The following is a 4821-nucleotide window of genomic DNA, read 5'->3' as shown; positions in this document are numbered from 1 at the left end:
CAGAGCAAAGAAGGGAGGGGGGTAGGGAGGACAGCAGATTGGGACAGAGACTCTGGTCTGCGGGAGGGTGGGTGGGGCTGGTGTCTGTTGCCAGGTAACACAGAGCTCCTAGTTCAGTTTGAATTTTAGATAGAAAATGAACAATTTTTTTCAGCATAAGTATATCCCAAATATTGACTGGAGTGGACTGATATAGGGTGACCATGAAGTTTGCAACTATTTCAAATTGCACATGAACTTTCTGGCCACTGGTACTTTTTTCTTTTTAAGAGGCATAGGGATTTTTCTTCTAATCATTATGGGACTAGAAGGGGAAGATGAAGGAGGCGGCAGTGTTCTTTCTGACAATACTGCTAAGATCACGTCAGCTGTTCTTTGCCTGAACTTCTTGAAAAAAAGAAAAAAGACTTATTGATCTCCATACGGATGTTGCCACTGCTGTTTTAGAACATATAAAGGCGAGAAAACTGGATGAGCATTTTGAATATGAAGAAAAAATAATGAGCAAAACTGCTCTGGACAAATCTGTTCTAGATATAATATCAGATCCTGATGCGCGAACTCCAGAAGATAAAATGAGGCTGTTTCTTATCTGTTAGATAAGCACACAACAAGCTCCTTCTGAGGCTGATTTGGAGCAATTAAAAAAGCTTTAACTGGTACAGGATGCAATCTTAATCCCTTGCGATATATCAAACAGTAGAAAGCTTTTACTAAGGTGGCCTCAGCTCCTGCCAACTATGGCAAGTGGGTCTCTTATCACGAGTCATGAACATAGGATCACAGTTCTTCACGTAAGGCGTGAAGAACCTGGTTTTGAAACAGCAAAATCTACCTATTACTAGTATTCTAGACAATCTGATGGAGATGAAACCAAACCCCGAAACCCTGATGATTATAGATATTTTGATCTCAAAACGCTACAGGGCAATGACAGTTCAGTTCCCAGGAACAAAAATCCATTCCAAGAGGCCCCTGATTTTGTGGTGGGAGGACGCAGCTAGACTGAATATCAAAACCTTGTTGTCTACATAAAGGGAAGCAGGCAAACCGTCTGATACGGCTGCAGTGAGCTCTTCAATGCTGCACAGTTCAAGCAGCTGCCACAACTTGGACAAAAGTAACAAAGAACCTCACTCTGATAAGCTACTTGGAATGTGGATAAATGTAAAAAGAAAAGTCAAAAAGGCCAGATGTTTCCTTTTCCATAACAATGTCAAAATGTGAAATTCAGATTTGTTTGTTAATTTTTAAGGATATTCTGTACTTAATACAATGTAGATTAATTAAAAGAATAAAGCATTTTAGAAATAAACAAAATCTGAAGTTATCTGAAATTCAGCTTTATCTGGGTACCTTGAATTTCCATTCATTAAATCCAGTAGACCCAGGAGGCTCCTGGGTTTAGGTTAGGGGCAAGAAGGACAGGGCCCAGGAGCCCCCGCAGTGCCTCTTGGATGTCCCTGGACAGGGGCCCAGCAGAGGCCCCACTGTGGTGCTGAGAGGCTGAGGCTGCCCCTTGTCATCTGGACGGCCTGGCGTGAGCTGGGGAGAGGGGACATCTGCCCTTGCGCATCCAGGGTGGCTGTCCAGTTACAAATCTCTCCCTATAATGGGTTCAAGGAAAAGAACATCCCACCTTTCCCTGAGGCAAATGTGTGACAAAAACTCACTCCAGACAATACTTCTCTGTGTGGCCGGGGGTCTGGCCTCGGCACAGCACAGCTTCTCAGACAAGCGCCTCTTTACTGGGAGACTTTGTTCTAGTGATAAAACACTAACCTCTGGAATCGTGTGGTGCTCAGGGTGTAGCAGGCTGTGCACTGTATCTTGGTATTTCCCAGTGTTTTATTCTTGAAGAAGCTGTCACTGGGTCCCTCGTCTGCTCAGCCGTTGTTCCACAGCAAATGCTCAGGCCCCGACCGTGTGAGGCCCACAGAGGGCAGAGCTGCACCAGAACCCTCCTCAATGTGGGTTTCAGATCGACGGTGCAGCATTCTTTAGTATAAGTTTGCCCCAAATATTGTATGGGGCATCTTTGATTAAAATTTGTGTTGCTCATCTAAAATTCAGACTTACCTGGGTGCAATTAGCAGCCCTCTGAAACCGAAGCACAGCGCACTTGAGGATCTTGCCCAGAGTCACACAGCCAGGAGTAGACGAGGCAGGGCTGGACTCCAGGCCAGCCCCTGTGGGTGCTGCTGACCACACTGCGCGTCTGGAAGCAGATGAAGTGTCCACCTGGGAACTCAGAGATCAGAAAAAAAAGGACTGGAGGGTACAAATGTGATGGGGGCTACAGAGAATGCATCAGAGGTCTGAGAAGGTTTCCTGGGAGAGAAATATTTATCCTAAGCCCTGAAGTCTGCTTGGAGGGAAGAGAAGGGAAGAACATTGCCAACACTGGGGCTGGCTGGGGCAAGGTCCTGGGGTAGGAGCCCTCTCCAGGAACAAGCTAGCTGCATAGTTTGAGGGGCTTAATGGAAAAAATTTTTGATTTCAAAAATCATTGGAATTTAGAGATGTCCAACAGCTAAGCATTAAAGCAAACACCAGGCCCTGTGTCTTTATCCCAAGAGGCTGGAGCTGAGGAGACAGGTGGGTAAGGGCAGCCCTTGTAGGGAGGGAAGCGGGAACTGGGGAGGCTGGGAGCCAGCAGATGGTATTCAACTTCAGCCCCAGGGTAATTGAAAGACAGGGGGCTCCCAGCTGGGTGGTGACATGATCAGGCTGGTGTTTTAGAGGTTTTCTGCTTGCCCTGTGGTGCATAGATCAGATTGTACTCTTGGTGATTAATTCGGCAGCTGTCGCTGAAGCTTAGGCAAAACACATCAATGGCTTGTCTGGAGAGTGGGTGGCCTTGGAAACAGAGTCCAGAGACAGGGGCTACCCAAAAGCCCCTGGGGCAGAGCAGCCAGGAGGATGTGGACACGGTAGTGGCTGTGGTACCTGAGAAGCGGTGGCTGGACCAGCCCAGACTGGGGAGGGGACGCTGTAGCGTGGGGGTGCAGAGTTCAGTGTGGACACGCAGGGCCACAGTCTGGCTCCAGGTGAGCACAGGAATCGAGGATGCAGAGGCACTCGGCAGCCTCAAGGTCGTCTCCAGGGCAGGAAGAGGACCATGGAGACCAGAGGGTGGCAGTGAGAGGAGCACATCTGGGACCTGTGGCTGATGCTGAAGAGGAGGCGAGGGTGTGGTGTCAGCTGGGCTGAGCTCCTTGGATACACTTCAAATACAGAAATAGTGCTGGAGCATCCTGGCTGACATGGCCTCAGACCCTGCCCCCTGTGGGGGTGATGGTTCTGCTTTACTGGCCCCTCCCCTTCTGGGCAAGGTAGGACCACGGGTCTGGTTGGGCACCATAAGCAGCTGTCTCTGGGGCCACTGAGTGCCATCTCGGGCCTGGAACACATGGCTGCCAGGCTGGGCTCTGTGGCCTCTGTGGACAGGGCTGCTCCATCAGTTAGGTCCTGGGGTGAGGACCAGGCTCAGCAAGAATCACCCTCCCTCCCCCACCGCTGGTGAACACACAGCCTCCATGAGAAACAAACCTTTATCGATTTGGGCCATTGAGATCTGGGAGCATTTTGTACAAAATGACCTAGGCTATTTAAATACCAGGTATTCAATACCCAGGGATATGCTGGAGGGGACAGGAATAGCTTTATGACCTTAACCTAAAGAGAAGACTCAACTCCCACACATGAGAGAGTTCATTGTTTAACCATGTGTGGAGGGTGCCTGGCCCTGTCTGGGGGTCTCGAGCACTAAGGCCACTCCAGACGTGCCGTCCTTAGGTAGATGCTGACTTACAGAGATCTGTGCACCACACCATGGGCTCTAAGAATACAGGGAAGATGAGCATTGGCGTGAAGACCAGGAAGAAGGACATATCTTTGAAAATGATGTCTTAGAAACTCTGAGCTTGAAGAGGTCTGAAAGGACCAAGGCAAAAAGGCACAGGGTCAGGAGGGAGAGAGGGAAAAGAGGGCGTGAGCACGGGAGGAGGTGCTGAGCTGGTGGGTGTCGGAAAAGGCTGCAGAAAAATCCCAGAAGCAACAGTGGAAGTGAAGGCAGTAGAAAGGGAGTAGAGTAGTTCTGGTCCTGGGAGTAGAAAGGACCAGAACCGCTGGGGCGGAGAAGGCACCAGGAACGCAGAAGCAAAGTGAGGGGCCTCCCAACACCCAGAGGAAGGGCAGCTAGGTGTTCCGAGAGTAATCGGCCACCACTAAGCGGCTTATTTTTTCAAATAAAGGTTGACTGATTCAATAATTGAAAATCCATGAAGATAATCCATTATACCTGTAGGGTGAAATTTATCACATCAGAATAAAAATCATGAAATGAGATTGTTGAAGCTAAAAAGGGCATTTGATACAATCATTCCTTCATTTATAAAAGCGATAAAAATCAAATGAAAAATGTTAGCTATGAATAGAAGAATACTTTCAGAAAATACAGAGAATGTGTAACTCAAAAAAAGAAAAAAGGTGAAGATCTGTAACTCTAGCAAAATGGTAAAGGTTACGTAACTCCAACCTCAACGCCATGGGTGATACTGAAACCTTAGAGCAGCAGTTCTCAACCTCTAGGTCGCAACCCACAGGAGCTGTATGAAAGGGCCACGGCATTAGGAAGGTTGAGAACCACTGCCTTAGAGGCATCCACACCAGATCTGGGCAGCCACCCTGGGCTGCTGGGCCTCCCTTCCCTGAGGGCATCCTTCCAGGAAGGACCGGTTACTGTGACGTTGGTAGTCTGCTCTGCCAGGGCCCCCAGGAAGGACCGGTTACTGTGACGTTGGTAGTCTGCTCTGCCAG

The 4821-nt window shown here is 48.7% G+C and overlaps 1 pseudogene; it reads left to right on the top strand.

Moving 5' to 3' along the window:
- Positions 1 to 292: 292 nt before the first annotated feature.
- On the top strand, positions 293 to 1124 carry LOC100943347 (annotated as a pseudogene).
- The last annotated feature ends 3697 nt before the right edge of the window (positions 1125 to 4821 follow it).

This window comes from Otolemur garnettii, unplaced genomic scaffold, assembly GCF_000181295.1.
Source record: "Otolemur garnettii isolate 467f Iridium unplaced genomic scaffold, OtoGar3 scaffold00075, whole genome shotgun sequence".
Taxonomy (NCBI): Eukaryota; Metazoa; Chordata; class Mammalia; order Primates; family Galagidae; genus Otolemur; species Otolemur garnettii.
The sequence above is the reverse complement of the archived record's forward strand: the minus strand, read 5'-3'. Positions and strand labels throughout refer to the sequence as shown.